Source organism: Sarcophilus harrisii, chromosome 4 (genome assembly GCF_902635505.1).
Source record: "Sarcophilus harrisii chromosome 4, mSarHar1.11, whole genome shotgun sequence".
Lineage (NCBI taxonomy): Eukaryota > Metazoa > Chordata > Mammalia > Dasyuromorphia > Dasyuridae > Sarcophilus > Sarcophilus harrisii.
Window position 1 is genome coordinate 216,533,435 of NC_045429.1, and position 15,979 is coordinate 216,549,413.

Consider the following 15,979-nt stretch of genomic DNA (forward strand, 5'->3'; position numbering starts at 1 on the left):
CTGAAATCCTGTGTCTCCTAGAAAGTTACTTTCTGACCGGTACTCTTTGATCCAGTAACACTGACCTTCTGGCCATTCCATGAAATAGACACTCCATCTGTCAGCTCCTAGAATTTTCTCTGGCAGGACAATCTTCTTCTGCACTACCTACTGACCTCCCTGATTTCTGTTAAGTCCTAACTAAAATCCCTTCTTTTACTAGAAGCTATAGATGTATAGGAGTGTATAGAATGAGGAATAATGGAGTCATTGGATATGGGTAAAGTTCCTCAGTGAATGTATCATTCTTGTTCTTGTCCTATTTTTATTCTCCTGTATGAAGGTAGGGACCATGTATCAATTCTCCAAAGCCTTAATAAAAGTTTGTCAAGTGAATGTTTTTTGAATAATGAAGTTATTATTGTTACATGAAAAAATGTTGATAAAATCCTGACATTCATGTGATATAGGTAGATAAGCTTTGTAATCATGTATTCTGAGTTAGTTTAAATTTCATAGAAAGTTCACCTTTAAATTTAAAACCTTGAAATTCATTATCATCTTAGCTTCCAAGAATATGAAGAGTGGAGTTTGTAGGTTCAGTCTGTTAAGCAGAATTTTTACCATGTAAAAATGATTCAGATTTGACACACAGGTAGTTGTGTTTAAAACCAAATTCTTACTATAGTAACTACCAAATGAGATAAAGCATATAAAAGCTTTGTTAGCCTTAAAAATGCAATAAGATATTATTATTTGCTCCCTGCACCCCCCCCAAATCCTTCACCAGTTCTTTATTTTTGCACTAGATAATCCCGATTTGAGCTTCAGAGTCCAAATTATATCATGTGACAGAAGGGTATCATCTTAACTGAATCTGGGGTATTTATTTGGTTAATAAAAGTGACTGGAATAATGAATGACGATCCAGATCCTTCTTCCTGCCTCTGATATATAAAAAGGTTTAATGCAAGTGATAAAATGTTTTCTGAGTTCTTTAAGAAGGAAAGTAGCATTGACCCTTATTAGGAAAAGTCCTGTCTCTCAAAAAAAAAAAAAAAAAGTGGGGGGTGCTAATGTTTTATTTAAAGGAGAAATATAGTAACATGGGAAATAGCATATTAAACATTTCTGTAGAATTTATTGAGCAAGGTTAAGTGAAATTTAAGAAACACAATAAATTCAATTAGATCATCCATCCCAGCTTTCCCTAACTTTAATGTATGGGAAACTATATTCAACTAAATCCTTCTTAATGTTATTATACTGCAAATAAACTTTATCCATACAGAACAAGAACACTTATATTCCCTTCAAACTCATTTTGCACCCCTTTTCAAAACAAATGTTAGTTCTATTTAAGTAGAGGGTAAACTGTTATAAGATGTATAAGAATGATGTATGTGAAATAAGGTGACATCCTTGCAAAGTAAACAGAGCTAGAAAGCTTTTAATAAAGACAGCGACTCAAAAAATGAAAAGGACAACCCCAACACAAATGAAATTGTACACTATTTAATTATAATGAAAATGACAAAGCTCACCCCTCCCTATTTCCCCCAGCCTACTACAACATGGAGAAAATGCACTTCCTTCCTTGTAGAGGTCTGGGACTATGGGTATGGATATTGTATAAAATAATAATAATAGCCAACATTTATATAGCACTTAGTGTGTGTCAGGTACTGTGCTAAATGCTTTACAGTTATCATCATATTTGATCTCACAATCCTTGCAGGCAACTGCTATTATTATGTGCATTTTACACTTAAAGAGACTGAGGCAAAAAAGGGTAAGGTAAGTGACATGCCCAGAGTCCCCCACTTACTAAGGTATCAAAGGCAGATTTTGAACTCAAGTTTTTCCTGACACCTGGCCTGGAGCTTTATCCCCTGTACCCACATAGCTGCCTTAGTACATTGCAGTGCAATGTATATACTGTCAAACAAGGTTCATGCATTGTTTAGTTTTGCTGAACTGCTTCTCTGTCTCATTTACACACTAACACACACATATCATCCCCACCCTCATTTAAATATTTTATCAGGAAGGATTTGGGAATGAATTTGATCCCATAATCCTTTGTAAAGAGGAGAGAGGGGAGCAAAGTGGGGAGGGAGAGAGGGGAAGGAGAGAGAGAGAGAAGGGAGAGGGGAAAAGGGAAGGGAGGACACTTGCATTATCTGTCTATAACAGTATTGTGAGGATCAAATAATAAATGTATAAAGTGGTTGATAAATGCTAACGCATTGTGTAAATGTTAGCATTTTTTTGTAAAAAAGAAAAAAAGATATCAGTAGAATGAGATAACTTTTTTTAAAGAGAGACAGCATGATATAGAATGTCAGGCTTTCAATTCAGGAAGATCTAGGTGTTGTATTTGAACAGATCCCAGTCATTCAGGCATGGGCAAGTAACTTAAGCTTTGGTGTCCCAGAAACTCCTGGAGACTATAAATTGCAGGTGAGTTGCTGATATGCATTGATGAAGGAAGTTTCCATACTAAGAGTTCCTTGTCTCAATTAAAATTTAGGTTTCATTTTGTTTTAAAGAAGACAAAGCTAGAACCCTAAAATCCTTACTTTAAAACTAATTTCCACAAGGCAGTTTTGAACCCGAATTAGGGAGTTTTGGTAAGGAAGAATAATAATCATAGATAATCAGATAATTCCAGAGCACAAGGAGATCTTAGTTAAATATCTGCCCCAACCCTCTCATTTTTTACAGATTAGGGAATTGAGACTCAGAAAAGTTAAATAATTTCCCCAAGATCACATAATTCACCCTAAAAGAATGGGCAACTACTGAAGGTTATTTTTGAGCAGAGACTGATGGAGTCAAACCCAGAATTTAGGAATATCAATACAAATGGGAATAGATAGTGAAAATATTCAAGCAGACTAATTAGGAAACTTTTGTCGTAGTCCAGACAAAAAGATGAGGGCAAGAACTAGGATGTAAAGAAGGTAGTGATGAGGAGGAGATCTATCTACAGATCTGGCAACTATGGGAGTGGGTGATGGTGAGTGACAGTAATGAATTGAAGATTACCATTTAGGTTGCCATACTGAGTGACTGAAAGTATAGTGATGTCTTTGATAGAGATAGAAAAGTTAGGGGAAAGTTTGGTTTAAGAGGAAAAATAATAAGCTCTGTAGTCTTATGGTTTTGTTTTTTTCTTTGTACTGACTTTGAAGCACTCAGATCTTAGGATATTCAGGAAAGACATGAGGGCTGGTTATATATTGGGGAACCATCTGCATACCTTGATATAGGAGCTAATAGTATCACCAAGAGAAAACTTTTAGAGAAAGGAGAGGGAAGAACCCAGGAGAAGGCCCAAAACAGGGAAACATGGGAGGAATCAAAAAAGGGAAAGAGACAGAGTACAATATCAGAAACATTTGGTACTAAGATTATCAAGCCAGATTCAATTAAAAAAATAAATAAATCAGTAGAGTGGATCTTTTCTGTAAATACACTGCCCTTTCACTTGGTGACCTCATCAGTTCCTATGGTTTGAGTTATCATCATTATAGAGATAATTCTTAGATCTTCTTTTCTAGCCCTAATCTCTCTATAGACCTCCAGTCTCATATCCCCATCTGCCTTTTAAGCATCTCAAACTGGATGTCCCGAACAGAACTCTTAATCTGTTTCCCCGTAAACCCTCCCTTCTTCCTAACTTTGCTATTCCTGTCAAAGATACCACCATCTTCTTAGTCCCCCAGGCTTGACCTAAGTCATCCTCAGCTTCTCATTCACCCTCCACACCTACTTCCATATATTGCAGTGGCTCCCTCCTGATCATTCTTCTCTCAGTGACCAAAGTGATCTTAAACCATAATAGATTTGACCATGTTACCCTACCACCCCTCACCTAATAAACTCGTTGCTCCCTATTACCTCCAAGATCAGATATAAAATCCTCTGTCTTTCAAAACTCTAAACTTAACCTTTCCACTCTTCTTCTTACATTTACCACCCCCCCATCTCTGTGATACAGACATAGTGACTTCCTTGCTGTACAAGACCTTTAAGCTTGGAACACTATCCTTCCTCATTGCTGCCTTTTGCCATCCTAGACTTCCCTCAAATTTTAAATCCAGTCCTACCCACTGTAAGAAGCCTCTTCCAGTTTTAGAACCTCATTGGTACCTACTTCATTAGGTTTTTGTGCTGCATAAATGAGCCAATATTTGTGAAGCCCTTTGTAAACCATAAAGCTTTATGTAAATATTAGTAATGAGAATTATTATTAATCATGAAGTCCTCACTCAATGTTGTGTTATTGTAAGTTGTTTTTTGTTTTTCTTTTTGGCTCACAGTGGAGGTCTCTGATTCAGAAAGTGAGGATTCTGGAGAGGAAAAGAATGGTTAAGAGCTGCCACACTCTGTGACATGTCCGACCCCTTGATCCAGTCCATGCAACATGTACAAGGTAAGAGGTGCCTTTTCCACTTGGTACTCGTAACTTCATTTCCTTATGCTACCTTGATCTTCCTAAGAAAGAAATTTTTTTCCCCAGGATGTGAAACTTGTTTTTCCTATTAGAAATCACTGGGTGAGAAGAATGTTCTTTGATATGTATTTGCTGGGTCAGGAGTCCTGTGGCCTATCTAAATGAATAAGTTGGCAGGAACCATGGACAGATACTATATATTTGGGAAAGCTGGTGTCTATGAAGAGTAACAGCAGGCAATTGATAGTAAGAGAATAACCGCATTTCCAAAGGTCTTGGTTAGAGTGCTTCACATCTCTAAATACAATGGCTCTCTATTGGTGATGGACAGTTAAGTCATTTCACCATGGCTCACCCCTGAAGCCTCTATGACCCCTGAGAGCAGTGAGACCCTGAAACTCCCAAGGATTTAGCTTTTTAGCTTCAGCAAGTCTAATTTCAATAATTCAATAAATCAACAATTTATTGAGCTCCTATTTCCTTCAGCTTTCTAGTAGGTTTTGAGATTACATTTCTAATTTAACTAGGACACTACCTCTGAAATTTCTTGTTAACCATGAAAAGGGTCATTTTCAGGTGGCCCTTGTGATTTCTCAAATTTTCTTATTTGTTCAGTCTTTTGGAGTGCAAGTAAAGCCATATGTTTTTTGCTTGAATGATTTTGAAAAGGTGAGAGCAACACTGAAACTGTAGTACTATATGTATGATCAGTGATTACATGGCCTTTCTCTTGATTAAAGTTTCTTAGGAGGGCTTTTTCCCCCTGTACTAAGTGAGCCCTCTCCCAACTAGATAGAGCAAATTCTTGTCCCATTCTTGAAGGAACTTTGGTGCTGAATTCTTTCTCTAGCTTTAAGACTTTTAACTCTGAGCAGACTCTTCTAAACTGCTTGTCGAAATACCAGAAGTTTGGCAGACAGTTCCCCAGAGGGTCTTGGCAGGAGCAAATCTTGTCCTTTATTGCTTAAGAGATTTGTGTACTGAAAAGCAAAGGGAGCACTTGGAAGGATCCTAAACAACTCAGTTCAGTGTGTCAGCTTCCTCTGAATAGACTCCGACTCTGATGTCAGAGATTTTCTGTTGACAAACAGCCGGAAACCAGATTCCTCAGAAATGTTATCAAGGAGTCTAGGTGGGTGTATTTCTGTATCCCAGGAAGCTGAGTGGCAGAGTGGGTGTCTTTTTTTTCTGCAAAAATGTGATATCTTACTTTTGTAGGCAGGAATCTTTTATGGCTTTTGTTGGCAGGGAGCAGAAACTGGGAGGAGGTTTTTCAAACTGTTTTGAAGATGCCTTAGGTCACAAACTCAGAAAAAATCTTTGAGATAGCTTTACCTGATGTGCGCGTACACACACGCAGACACCAACAAATAAAACAGCAATAAAGACAACATTTTAGAGTAAGAATCCATAAGAAGAAGTATGTTAGTCACAATATAAAGTAGTTCTATTATTTAATTATGCAAGCAGTAGCCCTTTATTTAATTAATTTGTTTAATTCTTATTTAAATATTTGTTTATATTATTTAAATATTAAATATTTAAATATTATTTAAAAATATATATATTATATATATAATTTTAAAATAAATTTAAAAGATTGTTAAAGTAATTCATATAATTTTTATAAATTTTTATATATAAATTAATTATATAAAATAAAATGAAAATAATAAAAATGAAAAATTAATTAAAAGTTGGGAACATAAGTAGATTTATCATAAATGTGTATTATATAACCAGAATGACTGTTCCTCTACCCATACCAACCCATTGTCTCTGTTACAACCTGAACAATCTTCCACTCTGTTACAACTGATTTATCAATAATTAGAGACTTCCATTCTAAAGAAGCAAACCTGCCAGTGATGCTGAAAGCAATAAGCTTTTATTATAGGCTTATTTTACCTCATACAAAGGAAGGTACTTGATTTCAGACATTCAAAAAGTCATGAGGAAAAGGATAAAGGAAGGGGGACAAGAAATCATGAAGTATTACAGTTATCCAGGAGACAACTAGAGCTCTAGTAGGGCAGGATTACATCTTTGAAGAGACCACAACTTGGGTGCAGTGGTCAAAAGATCCCCACCGTCCAAGCACAAAGACATGTTCTCAGTTACCACTCCAGTTCTCTGTGGGATACTTGAATGTGCATTTGGTTTTCCCCATGTCAAAGTCAGAGAGGCTCCCATCAGTGAGGTTGCTTGTGAGATTCTAGAAGGGACAGTCCTAGCAAAATCTAGAAGAGAGGAGAAAGTGCCATAAAAGAGAAAGAGGCTTAGCTAAAATGCTATAGGAAAAAAAAGACTTTGCAGACTACTATAGAGATATTTTTATAAAGCTTTTTATTTTCAAAACATATGTATAGTCTTCAATATTCACCCTTGTAAAACCTTGTATTCCAATTTTTTTCTCCCTCCCCTAGATAGCAAGTAATCCAATATATGTTAAGCATGTGAAATTCTTCTATACCTATTTCCACAATTATCATGCTGCATAAGAAAAATCAGATCAAAAAGGGAATAAATGAGAAAGAAAACAAAATGCAAGCAAACAAAACCAAAAAAAGTGAAAATGCTATGTTGTGATCTACACTCAGTCTCCACAGTCCTCTCTGTGGGCACAGACCTTACAAGTCTTTTGGAACTGGCCTGAATCACCTCACTGTTGAAAAGACCCATGTTCATCAGAATTGATCATCACATAATCTTGTAATTGCTATGTATAATGTTCTCCTGGTTTTATTCACTTCACTTAGCATCAGTTTATGCAAGTCTCTCCAGACCTCACTAACATCATCCTGCTGATCATTTTTTTTAATAGAACAATAATATTCCATAACATTCACATACCATAACTTTTTCAGCCATTCTCCAATTGATGGGCATCCAGTTTTCAGTTCCTTGCCACTACAAAAAGGGCTGCCATAAATATTTTTGCACATGTGGGCCATTTTCCCTTCTTTAATATCTCTTTGGGATATAAGCCCAGTAGTAACACTGATGGATCAAAGGGTATGCACAGTTTGATAGCCCTTTGGGCATATGGTTGGATTACTTCACAGCTCCACCAACAATATATGAATGTTCCAGTTTTCCCACATTCCCTCCAACATTTATCATTATTTTTTCCATCATCTTAATCAATCTGAGAGATATGTAGTGAAAGGTAAGAGTTGTCTTAATTTACATTTCTCTGATCAATAATGATTCAGAGCATTTATTCATATGATTGGAAATGGTTTCAATTTCTTCATCTGAAAATTGTCTTTTCATCCTTTGACCATTTATCAATTAGAAAATGGCTTGTATTCTTATAAATTTGAGTCAATTCGCAATATATTTTAGAAATGAGGCCTCTATCCGAACCCTTGGATATAAAATTTTTCCCAGTTTTCTGCTTCTGTTTTAATCTTGTCTACATTGATTTTTTAATATAAAACCTTTTTAACTTAATAAAATCAAAATTATCCATTTTGCAATCCATAATGTAGTTTAGTTCTTCTTTGACCACAAATTCCTTTCTTCTTCACAGATCTGAGAGGCAGACTATTCTTCTTCTAATTTGCTTATAGCATCACTCTTTATGGCTAAAACATGAACCCATTTTGACCTTTTCTTGGTACAAAGTGTTAGGTGTGGGTCATTACCTAGTTTCTGCCATACTAATTTTCAATTTTTGTCAAAGTGAGTTCTTATTCCAGAAGGTGAGGTCTTTGGGTTTATCAGACACTATAATTAGTGTTTACTATATTACTATAGTCACTGACTATTGTGTCTTGTAAACTTTTACTATAGAGATTTTTAATGAAAAAAGTTGTTCCAATTAAATCTGGCCCTGTAGTTTTCTAAGAATTTAAAAGTTATCTTTTGCAGTGAGGCAGAATTCATTATAGCTGAATTGAGAAACCCCAACTGCTTTTCTGAGTGCTGTATTTGGCTGGCTGACTGTATCCAGCTACATAGGTAGCCAGCTGGTTTTGGTAGAAGCAACAAAGGCAAGATGACCTTACAGAATCTGTAAAATGAGAAAACCCTAATATTCTAACTTATCCATATGGTTGTCATAAAAGTTCTCTGTAAGTCTTAAGGTGCTATAATCATATTTCTCATACTCTTAAGATGTTTGGACATTAGCCTAAATAACAAAATGTTTTCTCATATGTATGTATAGATAACCTATTATTTGGGGACAATGGCTACTGAAAATATACTACAATTTTGTGTCATGTGCTTGTGACACATCACTTTCAATATTGTCAGTTCTGAATATACAGTGTCCTCGTTATACATGGAAAATGAATATATTTCCAGGTCTGGCTTATCACATACATAATATGTCTTGTGACATAGAAAAGAAAAGTTTATGGCACTTTGTTTTTAAGCAAATGTTATAGCTAAATTGTAGGCCTTTGCAAAAAAAAATTTCCTGTGAATATAGTGTGAGCTCAAAGAGATGAGATATTTTTGCTTAATCTGTTTATAATATCAAAAAAACAATTCTAGCACATTAATTCTATATTTTTAGAAAGTATATCTTCAGAAAATTACTTTTACCTGGCTTTCAAACTTTTCACTTAATTAAGTAATTCCTGAACAGTTGAATTTTCATTTAAACTTGTGTAACATGGCACATGCTGCCTTAAATTTGAGGACAGTTTTTTTCTAGCCAATTAAATCCAGAACCATTTCCCCCCCCACCCAAGCAAAAGCGAATGTTCTTGAAAGCTGATTTTGAGTTTTTTCCTATTACAATCAAATGAAGTTGGGTCACATTTTTTCCTTTAGCTAAAGACTATTGCATCAAATGAAGTAAGATAGAATCACTTATTATGACTTACAGGTAGATGGATCATTGCCTTGCTCAGAATCTAGAATAAGAATCAGTTTTTAGACCCATATTTTTAATGCTAAGTTCATAATAGTTTCACCTTTTCAGGTGAAAAATGTGGCATAATAATAGAGTACTGAAATTAGAATGAGAATGATTACATTTGAGTCCTAGCTCCAACACTTATTTGCTAGACAGCTCATTTCTCTGACCTTCATTTTCTCATCTGTAAAATGGATATGTTAAGATATATACACAATCTCTTGTCATAGGATTGTCATGTAGAAAGCATCTTATAAAGAACTATTAGTAGCAGTAATATCTTCAGATAACCAATTACTAACAATTCTCTTCTTTCATATTTTTCTCTTTCCTTACTTAGGGGTAAAATCAAGTAGTCAGCTTGATTTCTCTTTCAGCTATTCAAAAAAATGCTTTTTATAAACTAAATCAACCAGCATTTATTAATTCTCTACTTTGGATAAGTATCCAAGGATAAAAAGACAGAAAGGAAGTAGCACTTCTCCTCAAAGAACTTACACACTATAAAAGTGATAATGATTCAAATGAATATGAATGTGGGTTGTTAAAGCATTTATATCCCTTAAACAGTGTCCTGGAAACCAGGAAAAGTGTGTAAAACATTTTCTTTTGGTATGTACATTCAGGTTGGCAGAGCTGCCCTGCACCATTTAAAATACAACTAAAAAGCTAGATTTTTCCTATGTGAGTCTTTCCCACTACACCCTTTGTTTCACTGAGGGAGAAAACCTCAAAATCAACTCTTCATTTATTCCTCCATTGTAATTGGTTCCAAAGGGAATGGACAGGTTGCAAGTTATAGAATGAAAATTGTTCATCATTCATAAACAAAACTTTCCCAGTAAATTTTAATGATCATCTGTTGTAGAACTCCACATTTTTTGGTCCTGCTGCAAAAATGTGTCACTTTGTATGAAGAAAAATAAACAGCTGTGACTTTCTTGTGCATTAGTTTTATCAACAATACTAAAATGCCAAAGCAATTCATAATGTGATTTACATTTATACTTCTAGTAGTCATTTAATTTGCCCATCAAGCACTGTGTATAAATCATTGCCCTACAAACTTTATAACTTAAGAGGGATGAGAATGCATGTATATTAATAATTGTATGAAATAAAATAAAAGAAGTATAGACCAAGTATTATGGGAAATCATAGATTGGAATGATTACTCATATATAGATGGGAGTAAGGAAAGGGGGAATTAAGGAAGGCTTAATGGAGGAGGTGGCATCTGGGTCTTGAAGTGTGGGTAGAATTTCAACAGACAGAAACAGGAGGAAAGAACATTCTAGGTGGAGGGAATAGCATAACTAATATTTCCTAAACTGTGGTCATCATTATTACCTTTTTAGGGGCTGTTGTTAGTAGAATTTGTGTGTTGGGTAGGGATTGAACTAAATGATCTCTGAGGTTCCTTCCAACTTTGAGGCTCTATGGTAGGTTTGTGCACCGGAAAAAATAAGGTAAAAGTAACAGAAGATTGGACAGGATAAAGACTAGATGTGAAAAATATAAGAAGGGCTTTGTGGTAGACCAGGAAAAAGGTAATGATGTTCTTAATGAGGCTAATAGCAATGGAAATGGGAAAGAGGGGTTCAGGTAGAAAAGATGCCTAACTTGAGACTAATTGGGTGTGAGGCAAGAAAATAAGAAAAATCAAAGATGACTCTAAGTTTATGAATATGGGAAAAAGGAAAAAGGAGTTTACCAAAATATGGAAGAAGGCATTTTGAGGGAAATGGTGATATTTAGTCTGGGACATACTTAAAGTTCAAGATATTTGTGATGGGTACCAGTATATGGAAGTGCAGGTGTGAGATTAGGATAGAGGATGGGAATAGAAATGTTGACTTGAATCATTTATTATCTATAGTAAGATACATATTAATAATGTATATTTTATGAGCAATTGGGAAATGTTTAAACTTCCTAACATTTTGAGAAATATTGCTGTCCTTTGATTTTACAGATCTCTCAAAAATGAATCAAAATTAACGTTTTATCCTCTCATTCAGTAACATAAAAGAATTATCTCTTCCTTTCACTCTCTTGCTAACAGGCTCAGATGATATAAATAGACCATAATATGTCTGTCTTGCATTTGGCAGTCCCACTATTAACAAGGTCAGCAGAAGAGATCCACACCCTAAATGCCAATTGCCCTTAGCCATTATGATGTGCCCACCATCAATTCATTCTTTTCTTTTTTTCTTCTTTAAGGAATAACTGCCCTCATTCCTTTTTTTCAATTTGGGTAGTTCTTTAGGCAAAAAAGAACTTGTGACTTTTGAAAGATTATTATTGCCACAAGGCAGATGTAGCACCTAAGTTTCATGTAAATTGAGTTATGTTGAGCATATGACATATGGAGAATGAGGAGTCAAAATTCAAGATGTGTCATGTGCTTCAAGTTATGAGTCTCAGGAAAGTTTTACGGGGGAAAAATGGAGGACTACTCCCCCTCCCAGACAGGTTTATGAACACAAATTTTTAAAAAATCAAATAAGAAACAAAATCAGAATTAGCCATGTATCTACTGTGTGGATGCCTTAGTATTGAAAGGTAAGGCTTCTTTTGAAGAGGAGGTGATTTTAAGAGATGTAATGGAAATTTACATATATGTATATATATGTACATATACATACATATACATACATACTATATATACACAGTATTTATAGACTTGCTGAGAAGAGTTAGGAAGAATATTTTTTATACATTTAGCTCTGCCATAAGGAAACCATATTAAAGATGAGATAAAAAAATTTTTTAAATATAATGAAAAGGAGAAACCTTCCATTTTAGTCCAAAGGTACTACTTTCCTTTTCAGCTCAGTCAAGAGCCACACGTTTTGGTGGGTGCCACCTTAGCCCTCGACATTTCACAGCAAGAGGTATTGCCAACAGACCTTGTTCTCTGCATTTCAAAAGGCAGGTTTCTCCAGCCTATTACTAAATAGAAAATAAGGCTCTTACATGAGGTTAGTCTTTAGGTCATTCACCTGGACACTAACAAGAACCTTGTCTTGTGGCTGTGACTGTCACATGGACTGACCTGCAAGACTTCTCAGTAAATCGATGGAGATTGCCTTTAGGGAGGAGACACATTGTAAGTTAAAAATCAGGCACAGAAAAAAACACCATAAGGACCTGGAATTGTTTTTGTTTTGTTTTAACACTATAAAGGAGGTGTGTGGAAGGGTTTGTCTCAAAGAGAGTCTTAAATTAACTTTGTGAGTGTTTAAGATACACAGCTATAACCAACAGATCGGCTCGTGGAATAGTGTGACAGCTGCTGACCACAGGATGGACATGATAGATAGATACATGGAGTGGAAAGGGCTTTCCAAATTGGTCTTTCAGCAGCTCTTTCACTCTAAGATTATTACAGTGACCATAAGCAAGGACCCCTTTGAAGAGAAAGCATAATCATATAATTTTGAGTGCTTTGTATGAGTCAAAGTTTCTGTTACTCACCTGAAATTAACCTCTTACCACTGTTTTTCTTCTTTCCTGTTTTGAGGGCTTTAGATAAGAATAGAACAAGGGTCTTTTTATCTCCTGTGGTTTTGTTTTGTTTTGTGTGTTTTTACACTCCAAAAGGGTGTGGAACTTTTGAGTGTACTGTATAATAATCTTAAAATTTTTAAAATAAATTAATAAATGCAACAAATCTATATTATGAAAGGCAGCATGGAAAAGGGGAAAAAAGTTTTGAGGCCAAAGGATCTGGGTTCTACTCTAAGGTCAGCTTAATACATTCTGTATGACATTGGGCAAACCTCATCTTACTCATTTGTAAATGAGGGGGTTGGACTAGATTGACTCCAAATTTCCTTCTGGCTCTGAATCTGTGAATCTATAATTAGAAAGATCCTTTGAATATTTTATGCCCTTTTGTATAGTATGAATTTTTTTTCTTTGCTTCAGGTGGTTGCTAAGGCACAGTAAAAACTGTCATTATCACCATTTCCCATCTTTTCTGTTCCTTATTTGAATTGTCTGTGGTCTTGACTTTTTTTTAAGTGTCCCTTTATTTTCAGGATAGACAACTTCTAATAAATATCATTAGATTCCATTCTGACTTGATTTATCATAGAATCATAAAATCTACAGCTAGAAGAGTACTCAAAATCACACTGACCAGTGTCCCGCTCCTCCTCCCTCTTCCTGCCCACCTCAACTTGTTTTTCATGTTAGAAAACTCAGAGAGGTTGCCAGACCACAGTGGTAAAATAACAGAGCTAAGATTTAAACGCACGCCCTCTAACTCCAAGTCCAGTGTGCTTTCAATCTATGTAAACATTTGTCGATATGAAATAAGAAAGACTTCCTATCTTAGCTCATTAATTTGTTACTTGTTTATTTTTAGTTGAAAATTAAAGATGCTCCCTGCCTGTCTGTCCTCTCTAACTTCTCAGTCCAAACAGTTGGAAATGCAGGCATTTCGGAATATGTGATTGACACGTTTCATTCCCACTTAGCTTATTAATTTGAGTAACTAAGTACTTAAGGGAGTTGTTGGGTTTTTTTTTTCTTTTTAAATAGAATGATGTATCTCATGATAAGTCGCAAGTGACTTTTGCCACTATGATTTCCAGCCTCATTCTAATTTCAGACAGAAAAAAAAAAACCTCATATTGCTTACTATGCATAGTGTCATAAATAGAAAGCCAATCTCCAAATCAGGAAAACCTGGGTTTGAAGCCTGCCTCTTAACACATGCTAGATAAAACACATGCTCTTCATGTCCCCAGAAAAATCTTCAGACTCTAAATTGTGGAATAGTTATTTATTCGAATTAATAGAAGAATTCCTCACCCAGAATTCCCTATGCTAAGAAAATTAAATGTCTTGGGCAAAGTGAGGGGAAAAAAGGGGACATTTTTCCAGAGAATTTTATCTTGTCATACATAGATGTCATTGGCTAGTTATTTAAATTTTATGTAATTTTTATCACCTATATTTACCAATATACCCCACTCCCCATTTTCCTATCAGAGAACTAGTATTTATAATGAAGAAATTTTTTAAAAAAGAAAAATAAAGTTTAGCAAAATTGACACATAAGACCAAATACAACATTGTATGCAGTGTTTCATACCTATATCTCCAACTTTCCATAAAAAGAAAAGTGCATTCTCATATCTTTTCTTTGGTGTCCAACTTGTTAATTAAAATTAGCTATCATTCAGTTTCAGTTCTTATTATTCTATCCACTTAAATGGTTGTAGTTATTGTATATATTCATAGCATTGTAGATGTAGAGTTTATTGAATCTAACTCATTTTCCAGATAAGAATGTTTTCCAAGTTCTGCTTTTTTTGATTGGCATCATTAGTTCATAAAAGTCATACGTTTCTCTTCTTTTCATGTTCATATTATTTATAGTTCAGTAAAACAACATTACATTCATAGAGAGCAATTTCTTTAGCTATTCTCCAATTTATAGATATCTTTCTTTCTACTCAATCATTTCCAAAAGGGATTATTATAAATATTTTTGATGTATATGGGATTTTTCTTTTTAAAATTTGACTTGCTTGGGTACAAATGCTTAACATTATGATCTCTGTGTTAAAGACTATGAACATTTAGTTTAGTTAGTTAGTCTTAACATAATTCCCAGTTGCTTTACAGAAAAGCTGGGCCATTTCACCACTCCAATGATATAATATCAACATGCTTGTCTTTTCCCAACTCCTCCAAAATTAACTAATTCCATTTTCTGTGATTTTTGTCAATTTGCTGCATGTGAGCAGGAAGCTCAAAGTTGCTTTGATTATATTCCTCTTATTAGTAACTTTTTCAAGGAAAATAAAAGAAACCAAACAAAAATAATTTTCAGATTTCTTAAAGATAAATTGATAGAGAAGCATAGAAGTTTATTTTGGTTAGTTGAAAAGAATTCGCAAATAATAATAGCTATACCCCTTTTTACAGTGGAGGAAATTGAGAAAAACAAAGATTCAGTGAATTGCCAAAAGTTACATAGCTGGTGACACATAGGCTGAATTTGAACTCAAGACTATTCTGACTCCAGGCCCACTGTTCTATCCCACTGTACCACCTTACTGCCCTCAGATTGTGTTCTTCAGAACAGGAAAAGCATGACTTATGTATGAATTAAAACTATTTAGATTTGATCAGCAACTATTTCTTCTATTGTTTTAAAATATGTGTGTGTTGGATATATGTAGGAAAAGGGAGGGAAAGAGGGAGAGAGAGATAGAAAGAGAGGAAAGACAAAGACAGAGACAGAGAGACAGAGAAGAAAGAGACAGAGATAGAGACAGAGAGAGATTTTCAAACTCTTTACTATTCCTCACATTTAAGGAAGGTGGCAATATCTTGAAAGGCTAGTCTCAATTAGGTACAAATATAAGCAGCTAATTGCACTATTGAAGTCTAGCCAGTGAGGTAAAGTGTCATATCATGTCATAATGATCACAGAATGCCTGTTAATTAGAATAGTGGAAATCGGTGAGATGAGTTATGAAAAAATTTGTTCAGTAAAATGAACAATATCTGCTTCCCTCTTTACTTTTTCCATTCCACCACTACAAATAGTTTGTTGTGACAGCCGTAGGATAGGATTATGCCATCCTAGAAGAGGTCTGATTACAGCTAAAAATAGACCTGAGGATTGGAGATCAGGA

At 34.8% G+C, this 15,979-nt stretch overlaps 1 protein-coding gene and 1 long non-coding RNA gene across 5 annotated transcripts in view; one reads left to right on the forward strand and one right to left on the reverse strand.

The window, feature by feature from the left end:
- BACH2 (BTB domain and CNC homolog 2) overlaps positions 1–15,979 on the forward strand; it is a 416,861-nt gene that overhangs the window by 101,696 nt on the left and 299,186 nt on the right. For all 3 annotated transcript variants that reach the window (XM_031964518.1, XM_023503111.2, XM_023503110.2), the window contains one exon: positions 4,308–4,420. The gene's annotated coding sequence lies outside the window, so the exon portion shown is untranslated. The remainder of the gene's footprint in view (positions 1–4,307; positions 4,421–15,979) is intronic.
- The window catches only part of LOC116423164, a 28,242-nt gene continuing 18,581 nt past the window's right edge, over positions 6,319–15,979 (reverse strand). For both annotated transcript variants that reach the window (XR_004233647.1, XR_004233646.1), the window contains one exon: positions 6,319–6,681. This is a non-coding gene — a long non-coding RNA (uncharacterized LOC116423164). The remainder of the gene's footprint in view (positions 6,682–15,979) is intronic.